General features: G+C 44.3%; 1 protein-coding gene across 1 annotated transcript in view; it reads left to right on the top strand.

Moving 5' to 3' along the window:
• The first annotated feature begins 492 nt into the window (after positions 1 to 492).
• The window catches only part of PRICKLE1 (prickle planar cell polarity protein 1), a 63,996-nt gene continuing 47,466 nt past the window's right edge, over positions 493 to 17,022 (top strand). The window contains exon 1 of the mRNA XM_005148043.3: positions 493 to 665. The gene's annotated coding sequence lies outside the window, so the exon portion shown is untranslated. The remainder of the gene's footprint in view (positions 666 to 17,022) is intronic.

The raw sequence follows: 17,022 nt of genomic DNA on the forward strand, positions 1-17,022 counted from the left end.
GTAACCCACCACCAACACCGCGGCCCGCATACCCGGCCGGAGCAGACTCCATCGCCCACCTTTGCACGGATTAGCAGGGCAAGCCTTTAATTAACTTCCCCTCTCCTTCTCCCTCGGCGAGAGCCGGAGCCGAGGAACCAGCAACTACCCCTAGAGCTCATCCGAGCGGAGTAAAAGGAGGAGGCCCTGCCTGCCCCAAACTGGGGTCAATGGGGTTTCCAAAACACACCCATGCCCTCCAGCTCCGCGCACCACCGCACATCCCCGCACCAGCAGCACATGGGCGCGGCCTGCCCGGGCCCCGCCCCGACGGGTTCTCCAGGCCGCCGGCCGGCCCCGGCCCGACGGCGATTGGCGGGCGCAGCGGGCGGCAGCCAATGGGCTCGGCGGGACGCGCCTGTCACCGTCCCGGGCGCGGGGCGGCGGAGCCCCATTAGGGCGGGGAGCGGGTACGGGGCTCGGTCACTCGCGGCGGGGCGAGGGGAGGCAGCGCAGGGGGCTCCGCGCTGACCGTGCCCTCTGCGGCGCTGCCCGCGATGAGCGTGTGCTGCCGGCGCTGAGCCCGTGGGGCCGAGCTGCGCACCCGCCGCTGTGGATGTGACGGACCCTGCCGCCGCTCGCCGCCCCGGAGTGCATCGCTGCGGTTCGGACGCGCTGCGGGGAGGGTAAGTGGAGGCTCCCCAGGATGGGGGACACTGGCACTCAGCTCGCAGCCGAGCTGCGGGAGCTCCGTGGGGTTTGACTGAGCGACGTCCGCAGCCGGGACCGTGCCGCTGCTGGCGGCGGAGCCTTTCCTGCGGCATCCCGCTCTGCGGTGGGGGTCCTGCGCCCTTGCCGCGGCTGCACTGCCGGGGTGACCATTTACCCAGCGGCGGCAGTCCTCAGCGCCATCCTGCGCGGAGTTGTTGGACGGAGCTGCGGGCTCGGGGGCGGGGAGGTTCCGCCGAGCCCCGCGGCGGCTGTCGGGGGAGGGCGGGTGGTGCGGCGCCGGCTCGGTGCGGCGGACTGGTGCCGCCGGTCTCAGCGAGGTTCCAGATGCGGGAGCTCAGCTGTTGCCTGTCACTGGGGTGACAACTGGCTTCCCTCTGGCAGCCTTCGCCCCCTCCGCTGTCCCCGGCGAAGTGTCCGCGCCTGGGCGCCGAGCCGGCTGGAGGGTGCGGGGAACGGGACGACCTCGGTCCTTCATCCCGGCGGCATCTTTCAGGCTCAGCGCTGCGAGTGCGTTGTGTTACTGGGGAGTGAACATCGCTCGTGTCTTCCCCCTTGTCCCCCTTCCCCCCCCCATCGGCTGAGAGGCAGCAGGGACCCATCCCGAGTTTGTCTTTTTCCTTCCGCAATGAAGAGAGCTCGGGAAGGGCGGCGAGCATTCCCTGAGCCCCTTCTCCTAGAGAATGTATTCCCACCGAGCGGTTTCAAACTCCAGCCGCCACCATCTATCATTTGGGCTGGGTCCTGGGCGTCTTCGCTATGCTGCGAGCCGCGGGCGGCCGGGTCTGGCCCTGGACAGAGATCTGTCATTGCACCCCAGCGGGAGAGCTGGGGAAAGCAAAATAAAGTACCCGCCGGTACCGGCGCTTCGAAATGCCATCCACCGGAGAGCCAGGAAACACAGCGGGGGGTGTTTTACAAGCTCTCTGAGAAATGTTTATACAGAGGATTTGGAGGTTAACAATGCATATTCCATACAGGCTAAAACCTAAAAGGTGGCAAAAGTAAACGGCTAGAGAAGGCTTTCTGTTTTGGTAGCTTAGCTGGTGACTGAGGTCAAAAATACATGTCTTGCAAGGCAGAGTGGCTGCTGAGATTTTCTAGCAGGATGTGGTTTCACTGCTTTAGCTCAAGTTATTAATATTCCTAGGAGGGATTATTGCTATTTGTATTACTTCTTTACAGCACAGACGTATCACAGTGGCCAGGTTCCCATCCCAGAGTGTCAACTGGTCAGAGCAGGCTTGGGAAGGGAAGGAAGGGGAGAGGTGAGGGGGAGAGCACTTAGTCTGCAGTGACAGATTCTTTCGTTTCTGACTGCAGAGCCCCGGATGAGCTGGGCTGGTGCAGTTCTGCCAAGAACACAGTTAATTGTGTCCTGTAAACCAAGGTCCACAGAGCTGCTCTCGTTCTGTATAACAAAAGGTTTTGTAATGAGTAAGCCCAGGTCAGTCATATAAAAATTTTAACATCAACTAGGCAAGGTGTGTGTGTGGGGACCTTACAGGGTTAATAGCTAAACTATTAAGATTGGAGTCAGATGTGGGTAAAAGCAACAGGAGAGTCTGGTTTTTCCTAATATCCTGTAGTATGATAACTCTGAAGAAGGTAATTGTTCAAAAAAATCTGTTTCAATTTAAGATTTATTAAGCAAAAAGAACCTTGTGTAAACATCAGAATCCTTTTCTTGTTTGGAAAGGCAAGAAATGGCTAGAAATGTCATCTGAACTTAAAGACTACAAACTGTATGTGGATTTTCATGCATATGTGCAAGAATGTCATTAATCTCGTTTTCAACTACGTGATGGGGGGACCAGAGTGTTTAACTCGGGCTTTTGGCAAAATGGCTTCTGTGGGTTTTTTCTTTTCCTCTAGCAAATGAGTTTTTTCTAACATTTAAGAAGATATTTAGAATACAGGAGAAGGAGATAGTGAGTGTCTTCCAAAGAGGGAGAAATGGAGGGGGTGGAAAGCCAGGTTTTACTTACACATACAGTAAGTTGGGAATGTAAATTCGCATGTAAGGAAGAGATCTGAAGAATGACTTGGCACGTTAATGACCTGGCTTTTCAGAACTTCAAGAGTTTGGTCTGTCTCCCCCTATGGTTACAAGAAGAGATTAAATGCATTTGGCATATTTAATTAATTAGCTTATGAAAATCGGATGGCTTTTACTTCGTCATTGTCTTCCTGTGAAACTTTCCTATGCTAATGAATGTCTACATTTTATAGAGTAATTTAAATGGCTTTGGTTCGTATGATGTCTTTGCAGGTTGCTTTGACCCTTTCTAGTGCTTCAGCTTCTGTATCCCAGCCTAAAAATCCTTTCCCTCTGTAATACGGATCTTGCATAATATATTGTCAGTGGCTGCCATACAGCTTCTAACAGAGTGGACTTAGAGTTGCACTTAGATGTAAAGCCTTTGTTTGCTTGGATGCTGTGTCTTGTGCATGCCAGAGTTAATTGTATGGGCAGTGGTGAAGTCCATTTAAAACAAACAAACAAATGAGCTGGATCTTGTTTCTGTTTTCTACCACTACCTTTTCCTAAAGGAAAGAGCTCTCTGTTTGGGGGGTATAAAACATGCTTTGGCACATTACTGTTTGTTTATTTATTTATTTTAGTAATTACAAAGCATCATTTGTGTTTCTGGGAAAATTGTTATATGATGTAATATTGTATTAAGAATACTTGATTAGGAGATGGGTGCATAATAACCAAGTGGTTTCTGTCAGTGTTCCGTTTACCCCCTTATATTAAGGCTTAAGCTTCAGCTTGGCCAGCACTGTTTTCTGCTTAGGCTGTTTAAACAGAGGTAAACTTGAGGTTAGCTCTAGTCATTAATATATCCTTGGTGTAAGCCATGCATTCTTGGGTCCTGCTCCTGAAAATGTTTACAGAAATGAGTAGCTTTTACTTGTGTGCTTAAATTGTTTGGATTAGGAGTTGTATGATGGGAAGAACCAGCTTGGGAAGGATACAGCAGCAATCGCTCATCTTTTCCCCCCTCCCACCTTATGGCTGAAGAATGATGGGAAGAAACATGTTTTGCAAGTAGTAGCACAACAAAGTCATGGCGTTTCTGGTAGGAATTCCCAGATTGACTATCAGATCACAATTTGCCAAAATCACAAGTTTTTTATAGAAACAGCTCTTTGGCTGCTGATTCATTGTGAAAGGATATTTCCAGTGACTGAAGGAAACTTCACAAGTGGTCTGCTGCAACTCTTCCTCTGTGTTCTGCTTGTTTGGATTGTGTGCTAAATACATTATACTTCTTTTGCAAAGCTACATGGACAAATGACTACTCGGCACAAACTGACAATACTTTTCAAGTATGTTCTTGTGTAAAGAGGGTGGTTTTTTTAATGTAGAAAATAAGTGAAGTGCTCAGATACAAGAGGTCTGAGCCAATACAAACATTTTTTAGTATTTTTAAAATATCTGTAAATGAGAGCTTTTTTGCTCGTTTACCTTTTCTTGGAAATCTGCCTGGAAGGCTGACTCCTTAAAAGTTCTTAAATTGAACTATAAGATTGGCGAGTTGCTTTTCCAGATCATTTTGAACCCATCAAGCTCAGTGTTTTGCTAGCTAATAAAACTGAGGTAGGCAGCCCCTTACGCAGACCTTTCATTTCCAGTGGATCAACAAAAGCTGTAACTGTTGTTTCAGTTGTTCTGTACCAAAGTCATCTATTCCTGTCTAGGGTTTGTGTTAGAGATGTTGATTTATAGCACCTGAGAGCTCTTGCTGTTCTGCCTTGTGTGCTTCTCTCTTTCATTTTCCTTCTCATCCCTCTCTCCTCAAGCCACTTGTTCCCTTGCTCTCTCATTCTACAGAGTTGGCAATAAAGTGATAAGAATATTACAGAGTTTGCTTGTAGGTTTATATCTATAACAGTTTTATTCAGTTGCCCCTCTTTTATCTAAGCACAGATTCCACAGCTTGCAATTAGTCTTTGACTTCAGTAACAATACTGGTTTTTTGAAATGCTTCCAGTTACACACAATATTGGCTTTGTGGAGCAGCTGCATGCCAAAAAAGCCTTTCCAACTACCATCCACATATTGAAATATGATTGCTTTGCTTTTATTTTAAGTAAGATTTGTTTCCTGTGATGTTTTTATAACCACCTTTTTGAGCTTGTTGCTTTCTAATCTTGCATCAGGTAGCGCCAGTCTTAGTGTGACATGATTCCAGAACTAGGCTTCTCTGAAGGCAACATGCCAAATCTGTGTTTAATGTTTGTGTTAATGTGACATATACAGAACCTGACTTTTCAGTGGATTTGATCAGTGATTTGTTTAATTGCAATAAGCATGATTAAAAGTCTGCATGTCAGTATCATAATGCTTATAATGAAATTTACAGAGTACTTTTTTTAAGCAGGGTGATGTTAGTCCCCTAAAGTTTCTTAGAGGGAGTCTTCATAGTTCAGACATCTTTATTTCTGAAAGTGTTAGTGTTTTAAAAAAGAAATGAAGAACACAGATGCAGCTATGAGTATAGCAGCATAGGCTTCAGATCGTGCTGCATGGTAGGACTCTTGGAGCTCTCCTACAGAACAAGAGGATGCATCTTCTCTCACCAGTCTTAAAAAATATTGAAATGAAAACCTGTGCAATTGAGTCTTTAAGCATATCTAGACTGGTACTGCTACACCACTCCTCAAAGCACACATTCCCATGCTCCTCATTGGAGCAATGCAAACCACCTCTGAGACAAGTGCTGTAATTGTTCAGCTTTACCTGTTTTACCCTCCCCTAATCTCTTCATTAACAGGATACTCCTTTGACAGAGGTGGTTCTGCCTTGGCAAGAGGCTCTGTCGAGGCACCCAGGCACTCTTGCTCAACCTGTCCAGTGCAGGGCCGAGTCGGACACTGCCCTCACCCACGGCCCGTGTCTGTAGCAGCACAAAAGCACAATAGCCATGGCACAAATTGAAAGCCACCTTGTGCTTTGAAGTGTGGATCAGCTTGTCTAGCTGTAGTAAGAGCTGACTTGCTTTCAAGCATGCTAAAAATGAGTGCATGATTAGTGAAGATGTTTTATTAAAGATCTCTTTTTGTAATCAAGTGTTGAAGTTAATCACCCAGAAGTTCAAAAGCATTTAGGTAAAGAAAATTGCTTGTGTTTGTGTGCATACTGTAGGAATAATATATTTTTATTTTTTCAGTCTCCTTGCAGGAATTGCTATTTTTGTAGGAAAGTAGAAGCTTCACATGCTGAGATGACTACTCAAAGTGTGAATATTTATATACTTTAAAATGAATTTCATGAAAGCATTGAAGAAATGTCTGAACCTGGCATATTTGCATCTATATATACAGACTGCTAAATGAATTATGCTAGGTTTAGAACCTCACTGGTGAATTGCAGATGTCTTTTGTAAAAGTATACATGTGGCTCTGGGAGCTTTGAACTGTTTTCTTATGCTTTGCTCATCAGAAAGATCATATGGATTAACTTCATTGTGAGAGGGTTTTTCAGTCTTGTTTGCAAAGCATAGTGGATCTGTGTGATAAATATTGAGTTCCCATTCATCCTAGGACTGAAATGAGTTTGCTCTGAGCATATGGAATATGGGAATAAGATACACAGAGGTTATGTTTACATTTAAGAAAATTAATAGTATAGTATAAAGCGAGTGCAAAGGAACTTGCAAGCCTAAACAGCTTGGCAGGCCAGTAGCCAATGAGTGTTTTACAGTACTGCCAAACATGTAGAAAGCAAAACGGGCTCTTATCTCTACCAAGGTACCAGGAAAAATATGCACCTTCCAGCCTGGTAAGGATATTGTTACCCAGGATGCAGCTTTGTTCTGTCCTTTCAGCAGCTCATTTGAGGTTCGGATTTCAGCAGATACCTATTAGGAAGTACCACTGATATTCAAGAGAGATGTAAGCTGTCTAAAAAGCAAGGAAGCGATTGTTAATACAGCTCTTGACTGCAGCCGTATCCCAGAGTGCAGGTTCCCTTTTGCAGGGCATTGACCTGCCCGTAGGAGGCTCTGGAGACGGCAGCCATGTACTGGGGAGAGACTGGAGAAAGCATCTGCATTGTAGGAGGAAGCCCAACGCATTGCTGTTGTGCTCAAGCTGCCAAAAAAAGCTGTAGATGCTGCTGAGTATGTTGATGAGCTGGATGGTTGACTTGACTCTTTGTGAATCCAGTAAGTGTCAAGCTTTACCCCTTGACCTTTCATACAGACAATCTGCTTGGGCAATCTTTGCAGGGTATTTTGGGTGGTGTGAAGCTGTAGTTCAGTGGACCAGGCTAATAGCCTATTTCTTTGTCAATATATGATTTTCCAGTTACATAAAACTTCAGGAACAGCTATTACAGTTTGAAGAGTAGCTGTTAATATATTGAATTTGAGCAGCGCAGGTGTTTGAACTGAAGTGACCACACTGACAAGCAGGCATCTGTTTCATTGCTGCAGATGTATTGCTTTTCAGATTTCATTGCGAAATCTCCCCTGATGCTCAGAGCTTTATTGTCTAGTTCTGAATCTGCCACATCTTAGGCTGTAATTTTGGTAGGTTGATTCTTAATGTCACCCTGTCTGTCTCATATTTTACAGTAGCTTTTTATAAACCTTTATGACCTATTAGTTGATGTCTTATTAGCCTGGAGCTGGTGCTGTAAAGGGGTAGATACAATGAGGACAGTGACTGTGGTATAGTAGCACAAAGGTATACTTGGTGACCTTATTTTAGAAATTGAGGTGATACCAGGCTTCTGTTCATTTGAGGCTTTTTTATTTCTGCTTTGATGTGTAAGTCAGTGTTCAGCATATAAGTGCTAACTCCGAAACACTAAAAGTCGGGTATTCAAGGGCATGTGTTTGTTCTTTCCACCTTCCCATGGCCTCTGGAAGGAAACGAATGCTTTGAAAGAGCAGGTATCATGAAAACCAGCAGGTATATCTTGAATTATGCAACATTTTTTTCTGCAGGTAGAAGTCACCCTCCTTTGTGCAGTTCTGTGCATTTATCTGCTTCCTGCTTTATCTCATACTGAATCAGACAATATTTAATGGAATTGTGAGAAGAGACTCCAGATTTGTTTTTAACAGAAAACTGCTGTGTGTCTTCCTGCGGGAGTGAGCGGGGAGACTGAAAAACCAGTATGTGAGCTGGGATGCTAGTTGTGCACATGAATGAAAGAGGGGGAGAGGGGTAGGGGGAAGGCATTTCCAAACAGGCAGTTACAGTAATATTCTGTCAGCATCAGTCTCTGAATGAGTATGAATTACTTCAGTCTTGCATTGCTAACATATATAGACCTGATAAAACAATGAAGTAAGTCTGATTCCCTCTGTAAAATACTTGAGCTCTTTCCCTTTCACTGTTACTTAGTTGTGCTGGCACAGCTTGAGCAGGGGTGTAGAGATGGTTTGAAAACACTGGGGGTTTGGGGTTTTGTTGCTTTTTGGTTTAAGTAAGCTTCTCAGATCAGTACAGACCCATACAATGACTGTGTTAATGGGTGGTGAAAGAGGAGCTTCCTAACCGTGTGCTGCCACCCAATACACCATAAAGCTGTAGCTTCTGCTGTGTCATAGGTTCAAACCATGAAGTGGTTTTGACATCTATAAATCATCTAGTACTTTATGTGACTTGAGTTCCAGTCACAAGTGTTGTTCTTTCTCACTACTGTAATATTAGTTGTCCAGATGATCCTGAAGGGGTTTGGAAATCATCTGTTTGAGCTTGGGTGTGAGTAATGGTTACACACCATTTCTCATGATCCAAATATTTCAGACCTCTCCCCACTTCCCAGTTTCTCGGAATGGAAAGGCTGTGTCCTTTGCAAAGGAAATGGCCTGCTATTCATTTTATAGAATAGCTGTAGGTAAATATAAACCAGTTACCTCTGCTAGAAAGAAAATGCAATATTTATTTCTAAAATTTTATTTTAAAGCCAGTTTAATGTCTGGGCTTCTGACTTCTTAATACCAATCCCAAGTCTTCAAAAAAAAGCCCTTGGATAAGCTGCAAGTTCCCCACCACCACCCCCAGCTAGAGCCTCTTTGCCTGCCTTTGCTTGTGTACTCTATCGGTTTCACAGTTCATATACTTGTGTTTTTTTAAAATCTCCCCCAGCACTCTGGTGGGAAACATGTCTGCTGTTTCCTTTCAAACACACAAGGCTTGATTCTCCTCTCACAATGGCATAAATTGTGAAGAACTCCACATGAAATCAATGGAAGTAAAGACATGTAAAATGGGGTGAGAGAAGGGCCCAGCCTCTGGTTTCTATTTTTAAGTGAGTCTGGTTAACCTAAAATTGTTCAGTGTGCCACTGTGACTTTAGTTTGTAGATATCGGTTGCTATGCTTGTTTCTCTTCGTACATAATTTTTCATTTTCATATATAATATATTACAGCTAGTACCCCTAATCATGGTGCATGTTTCTTTGATTTAATACCTCAGTACTGCTACATCAATTTTGGTAGTTAATAAGCAATATGCATGGTAAAGTACTTGCTTTACTAGGGTCAGATCCAAAAAAGTCTGGGGTGTAGCTGTATTCCTGTGCAAGTTCTGCCGGAAAGAAAGCTGGATTGGCTCTATCCGTACAACTTAAGCTTTCTTTGTGGTTTTCGGTTGCTTTAGTAGTTATAATCTGTGAATCTTGTTCCTCATTATCCAGGTTCAAGATACTAATTCTACATAAACAAAACTTTCTTGTTGATGGCTGTTTTTCCTGTGCTTGTACAGTGTTTGGCTCCGTTCTTGTGTTTTGTACATACTCAAGAAGTTATTTCAACTTTAATTTTTCTCTTAACAGTGAGGTACTTGGCAATAAACCTGGAATATCCACGCACAATTTCTGCCATTGCCTAAGTTTTGGTGGTTGCTCACACTTGTTTATTTTTTTGGCAATGGAATATGGTCCTTAATTACCATCAGTAGTCAAATAACTGAATGAGATTATACAGCAGGGCTGTAAAAACTTTTCATGCTAGCTATGATCTGTACATGTGTGGATATCTTTGAAAACAGTTGCCTCATTCATTAACCAGTGCAGCAGACTCCAGCTTTACCACTATTTAGGTTTTGAAATTAATGCAGCATTCTCTACCTAACTGAAACGTTGCTTTGACTGCTTCTCTCTTTAGTTTTAAAAAATAACATGAAATAGTTGACTCTGGTGATGTATTTTAACTTGGAGTAGATCTACTGGCTCATTTGAATTCTTGTTTTCTGCTTGAGCAGCAAATAGCAGGTGTCCACAAAAGAGTCTCTCTTTAAACTTGAAGAATGTGGTAGGTTTAGTATGTCACTTAAAATTTATCTCTAACTTGATTATGATGAGAGTGAAAACCCTGGGGAGTTTAGCCTCTTTTGCTGTTGAGTCCTTGAGCTTTCACCTTCAGCTTGAGCCCCCAACCCACAAAAAAAACCACGAAGTTGCTTGCTAATATGTAGTAACCTTATGTATCAAAGAAGTATCAGAGATAAAAGATGCCAGAAACATTTGTGCTGTATGGGATTGTAATGTTGCAAACCTCCATCTTCAATGTGGCTTCACAGCCACAGAGGTGATGAACAACTGGCTTCAAACCTCTTGACTATGGCTATTTTAATACTGAGTTCTGCTTTGCCTTTGCTAAGTTTTGCGGTACTTACTATGGGAAAAAAATCAAGCATTTTAGATAGTTGATCTATCATAGTGAGTTGATTGTAGCTTTAACTATGGTATTTCTGAAGTACAGCTGTCAAACAGTGAAGTAGCATGATGATGGAGACTAAATCAAGGTGTGGTGTTCACTGTTGCTGTGAACTGTTGTGATCATGTGCAGTTGTGCTTGTCTATAACTGGTATGAGGAATGGTGGAGGCAGAGAAGGGTGTATGATAGGGATACATATGCTAGTCAATCAAATATGCACTTCCCAACTTTATTATGGTAGAGCTGTCTTTATTGTGGAGTAGGGAGCTAGCAGCCTTCTGAATGCAGAAATGTGCAGGCAGTCTTCCTGGTGGCAGTCTTTACTCATTTTTAATCTGATGGGTACGAGACTCATTCTGTCATACCATTTTCTTGGAGCATTCTTAAGCTTTTCTGAGAGTTATTATTGTGTAGGCTGCAATATGTGTCTGGAAGGCAAGGTACTTTTGGTAGTATTTTCAAAGCATAATGTTTGGTGTGCAAAAAATCATCTTTTGGCACAAGAGAAACAAAAGGGTGCTGTGGCTAAAGTATAAGAATTTGGGAAAATGAGTCTCTGATGCAAACTGATGTATACAGCAAGCTTGAAGAAAGATTCTTCACCAAGGAATAAAACATACCTTATCAGTTTCATGGACAAAGCAGGTTCCATTGAAAAAGATGTGGGAATAGAAGAGCATGCTTCTGGCTCTATATTAGTTGGTGGTTAACAACTAGTCAAAGACAGTATCGTATAATGAAGCTGGTGACTGAAGATTCTGAGGAAACTTCAACTTTCTGCATCTTGTGATACTGCTGCTAAGATTTGACCTCAGCAAATGGACATATTATTTGGAGATCTAGAGCTTGTACATGTATAGAGCTGATGGTGCAACACTTCTACAAGACATCTGTTTTGGAAACAGCAATAAACCCAAGGAAAATTTTAGGAAGTAGTCCTTCTAATAAATAGTTCCATAGCCATTTGCTTGCAGTCTTGATTTATATGTAGGTATCCTAAAAACTGTGACTACCGAATATGTCACTATATGCCTATTCCAGGCATCGTCAAATGCTTTCTGACAGGAGGCCTCTGATAGATGCTTGGCACCCATGTCTTCTGTGTCAGTATGTAAAAATGCATGGGATCAGGAGTGTGAATAGATTACACTTGGGTAAAGCTTCTGTTTAGTTGCAGGTCCATGTCACGATCTACACTGTAAAAAAAAAAGTGTTTAAAACTCTTAAGAATATGCATGTGTTAAGGACAAGAGGGGAAGGGGGAATAAAACAATGTTTTACCCAATGCCAGCAGGCTGTAAGCTTTTATCTGGCTTTGCATCCTGTTTAAGGAAGGTAAAACGATTAAAAGTTGGTACACTGTTGAAGGGTACATAGAAAAGATATACCTCTTGACATCTTTCCAAAATGACTATTTAAAGGCAGTTTTGTTGATGTGTAGCAGCTTTCTGCTAGCCTCAGTTTTCCTTCCAGTGGAACAGTTCCAGCCCTCACCTACAAGTTAGTTTGTTCTGTACTATTTTAATGGAATAAAGATCAGGACACACTGCAAAACAATGCTAAATTTCTGACCAAAGTACACACATAGCTTGGTATAGCTATGAACTTGGTCCTCAAGAAGAACGGGTCACAAGACACGTGAGTTTGCACATACACACAGTGCCTGTAACACAATAGGTGTGTATAGAGGACACTTCCATAAGAAAGTCTGAGATCCACATCTCCAAAACTGAACAGTTTCTGTAGCTAGGTCAGCACAGAAAGGTGCATTGCCAGCATGGAGGGCAGAGAATACCTTCCTGAGAAAGCACAGATGGGTCTCAAGTCAGTGCTGTGCAAGCTGTCTGCAGGAGAAATGCTTGGGAACAGTCACCTTGAAACTGCATGGGTAAAAACTCTGCAGAGTTAATGACAGATCTGGCTCTTTTCACTTGAACAGTGAAATATGGGGCCTGATCAGCCTGGAGAAGAGAAGGTTGCGTGGAGACCTCATAACAGCCTTCCTGTATCTGAAGGGGGGTTATAGGGATGCTGGGTGTGGATTGTTCATTAGGGACTGTAGTGATAGGACAAGGGGTAATGGATTAAAACTTAAAAACTTAAACAGGGGACATTTAGATTGGATATAAGGAGGAAGCTCTTTACTGTAAGGGTGGTGAGGCACTGGAGTAGGTTGCCCAGGGAAGTTGTGAATGCTCCATCCCTGGCAATGTTCAAGGCCAGGCTGGACAGAGCCTTGGGTGATATGGTTTAGTGTGAGGTGTCCGTGCCCATGGCAGGGGGGTTGGAACTAGATGATCTTAAGGTCCTTTCCAACTCTGACTGTTCTGTGATTCTATGATTGCTAACTGCATTCTGGTTTTACAGAGAAAACCGGGCTGGTGTCCATAGTGCCTGCCTGGGCTCCCCTGCAGCGGGTGGGCTGGGAGGTGCCACGGGGAGGGCAGCAGCCGGGTCTGGTCAGGCAAACACTGCGCACAGGCTCCAAGAGGGCAGATGTACTTAGCTGAGCTGTGGGGTACAGAAAGCCCACAGCCTGTGGTGTTAACGGCTCTGGCTGTTAGACTTTCTAGTAGGGGCTTCACGGTCCTAGTGGGAAGACTCGCATCCCCTCACCTGGGAGAGGTGCGGTGGAGCTGCAGCCGCGGGGTTGGTGTGCCTTGTGCTGGGGGATTAACTTACATCCGAATGGGAGCAAGATGAGCTCGTCTCCCTGCTCACCTCAGCGCGGACAGCCGCCGGTACCGCGCCGCCCCACGGCTCGGGGCACCGGCGGCGCCGTCCCGCTAGGTGGCGCCCATGGGCTGGCGCTGAGCGCGCTCCCGCCGCGGCTCTGCACGGAGCTGTGGGGCCGCAGCGGGGAGGACACCGCTGCTGCGGGAGGGGTTGTGGGAGCAGCGCTGGAAGCGAGGAAGGGGCTCGGGTGTGCTCTCTGAGGTGAGCTGTGGGGTACTGAGGCGCTTCCGCCTCGTATCTCGAGTCTGAAGTTCAGGGCTCGTGTAAAACTTGTTTGCTGTGACGCCGAGAGTGACATCAGAAGTGTGCTTTTTCACATTTGTGAATGATGTAAATAGATGTGGAGGACAGGTGGCAACCTGCCAATGAATAAGGCAGAGGAGTGTATTTTTCCCATTCCTCTGTTTGCTTTCTCTGCATTGATTTCCTCTGTCCAAAAATCATACTGAAACCCAAAGGAAAAGGGAACAAGCTTCAAGGTCCCAGCCCGTATGCTCAGCTCAAAGATACATATAGATGTACATCTTTTGGGGTGACATCTTGCTTTGTTTTCTTCTGTTGGGAGAAGATGAAAGTGACTGCCCCATCCCTGGCAGTGTTCAAGGCCAGGTTGGACAGGCCTTTGCGCAACCTGTGCTAGTGGAAGGTGTCCCTGCCTGTGTCATGGAGTGGCCCTGGATGAGTTTTAAGGTTCTTTCCAACCCAACCCATTCTGTGACTTTGTATATGGAGCTGGAGGACATGAAGAGAAAGGAAGCCTTCAGTCTCAGGTTGCCCCAGCAGACTAGAGGGGTACATCAGGAGCCTGGCAGGCCCAGAGGACAAGCTTTTCAATCCCCAGAAGACCCTCTGACAGGACAAGGATGTGTGTTGCCTGTTGTGAGGTGGAGGCTCCATTAGGGTATGAGTGGTGGCAGTGTGTAGATGGAGACAGAAGCTTGACAACAACCACTCCACAAATGCAGGAGACAAGAGGAAAACCAAGCACTTTGATGTCTTTCTGTAGGCCCCTGGTAAGCTGCCCAAACTAGTTTAACCAGGCATGGAGACAGCAGAGGGAGGAAGAAGTGGGCTCTGCTGAATAGTTAAAGGAACGCTTCCTTATCACCTTCATTCCTGGGGAGCTTTTGTGCTTTAGTGAGCCTGTCCTGAAGGTGTGGGAGTGAGATAGGCCTGCCTTAGACCACAGGAGAAATGTGCTTAGTTAATAACCATGTGGCAGAGGTAGCCATTCGAAGTCAGGAACTGTTGGCCTTCCTTTTGAAGGGCAGGTGCTAAGTTCAGGCCTGCAGTGTAATCCTGCTTGGCATGCAGGGAGCAGCTGCCATAGGTTCCACCAAATGGCCTTGGAAGATGCACGGACGTCTCAAGAGGCTGCTGAGACTTCAGGTGGGTTGTGCCTTCCAATACAGTGTCTGTCTCTTTCTGTGGATGCAGGTGATCATCAGATAAGGGACAAACAAGAAAAAGGGTGATAGCCTGTGCAGCCTGCAGTCAGAAGATTTGTGGATCAGAGCCATCAAGCACTGAACCCTGAGCTGTGTGCATGGTGAGCTCCTCCACCTACATTGAACTAGTCTAACTGCAGAAGAATTGCACTCAGGTGAAATATGAAGTACCCAGAAAATCTCCTGCAGACAAGAAATTGGGAGAAATTGCTGGCACTGCAGAGCTTGGGCATCCAGCCAGCTTGACCAAAATAATGTTTAAAAATAAAACTGTGGTTTTCTCAGAATTTTAGGCATATGGTTTGAGAGTTTTTAGCTAAATCTTTCTGAACATTATCCTCTTAATGTGAAAAGTGTTACTAGCTTTGTAGACTTTCTGATGGGGCTGTGAGACAGCGGTGCTAAAGTGAATCACCTGAATGGCAGGCATTGAAGCTGTACTCAAATAGCCCAGAAGGCTTTTTTTATCTTCTACAAATACTGGATAGTGCTACACTAAACAGGACCTGTCTCCTCTTGTACCCGTCTTCCCACAAGAGAAAGAAAACATTCTTTCGGGGGTTTTTTGTCTTTTGAATTCAATCTTGGGAAAGGAAACCCTCAGTGGTAAATAATTAGGTTAGGAACTAGCAGGATGGGCTTAAATGAAAGTGCCTCCTTCAGCGATTCCTCTCCCTTCTTAATTGTACAATGGACTTTCTCAATGCTGTTTCCTGGTATTCATCCAAGTTCTCCAGCCCCGAGTACCTGTAAACAATTAACATTCTCCCACATGGCACACAGACCCTTGGTCAGTGTTTAACAGGGTATTTGTGTGTGGCAACAGTTTAATGTCCTTAAAGGATCCTATCCTCCTTTTTCCTTTCTCTTCCACATCCTTTCCTTACAGCTATTTGTTGCTGATGTATTAAATTTATATTCAGACTCTAAGCACAGCTATTTCTAAGTGGTCTTGTCTGTTGTAAGTAGCTGTAATTGCACAAAACTATCAGGTTCTGATTGTAGATCTCTAGTAGTCCCTGTCGTTCACACCTGCTTTTCGGTTTGTTCTAGGAATAAGCTGCTGATGGGAACATGCAATTCCACTCTTTTATATTGGTAAAAATGAAGTAATCTGTGGGCCTCCTGTGAGGTTTATTTTCTTGCTGTCATCCTGTTCTGCCTTCGAACAGAGTACACTGCTATTTACCTGTTGACTGGGCAAAAGCATAATACAGGGATGTGGAAGCTAGAGCTACTATGAAATGTAAATTACCTGGTATGTAGCTTGACCATTGGGTAATAGAGTTCGACCTGTGGTGCTGAGCATCTTAAAGGTGTTAAAGTGGATTGAACCTTAACATGGAATGAGAGATTCTGAAAAGTGTGTTTCTGAATCTCAGACCTTACTGGTGTGGAATATGTGGAAATGAGCACAGTGTGGAAAGTCCTTATTAGCCAGTGGCAAAGGGTAAGTAAGTAAAAAGTAAACCACCACTACCCTCAGCTGAAAAGTAAAAATGGTTAACTCTTACGCACTTCTAGAAAACAGGAGGTCTCTTAAGCGTTCTCTGCATGAAAGCTCGAATGCTAGTTTTATCATGCAGTCATGAGGCATCAAAATTACCATATAGAAGAGCTCAGTGCTGCAGTACTGAGGGAAGAAAGCCCCAAATTTCTGAATATTCCATTACCATTCAGTTTTCATCAGATTATGCATAGCTTCATTTACCTTAATTATAAGGTTTTGGGGTTTTTTTAAATCTTTTAGATGTGAGGAAGTAATAAAAACACAGTTGCATCAGAGATGCCAGTGCTTTGAACATCAGCAGCAGTTGCAGCACTTCAGGATTCAGTGTATAATGAAAAAGTGTGTAATGCCTGTGATTACCTTGGTCTTGAGTGACCTGCTTAGGTAACTGACTTCAGGGATCAAAGTTGCCTATATTTTACACCAAAAGAGTGTGGATAACAAATGGAAGTAATTCTGCCTAGTAATGAGTATGCCTGACAAATAGACAAGAGACCTTCAGAACAAGGGAGGGATGGAACTGGCCCTTACTTCTTAAACAGTTAGGTTTTTTCTAGTAATAGCCAACATTTCTTAACAAATATGCTTTGCAACTAGAAGTACAGATATTTTTATTTGGAACTGAAAATGCATAATATCTTTCTGTAATGTTTTCTCTGACTGACAATTTCTTATTGATTACAAAGCTAGAAGTAGATTGGATTGATAAGGCATAAGCCCGAAGCTGCTTCGTGTACATGATCTTTAGTGTTTTTTAAATTCTTTTCTTATCACATTCTAATCATGTCTGGCAGTGTGATATATACCTTCAGGGGATGACAGACTGTGGTCATGTTGGATTTTTGGTTTTAAGCCTTTTAATGTAAATTCTAGGAAGTTTATATTGATTAGATAATGATTCTTTCACCTCTGAGTGGGTAGTGTGCTGTCTCTAC

Source organism: Melopsittacus undulatus, chromosome 5, assembly GCF_012275295.1.
Source record: "Melopsittacus undulatus isolate bMelUnd1 chromosome 5, bMelUnd1.mat.Z, whole genome shotgun sequence".
NCBI lineage: Eukaryota > Metazoa > Chordata > Aves > Psittaciformes > Psittaculidae > Melopsittacus > Melopsittacus undulatus.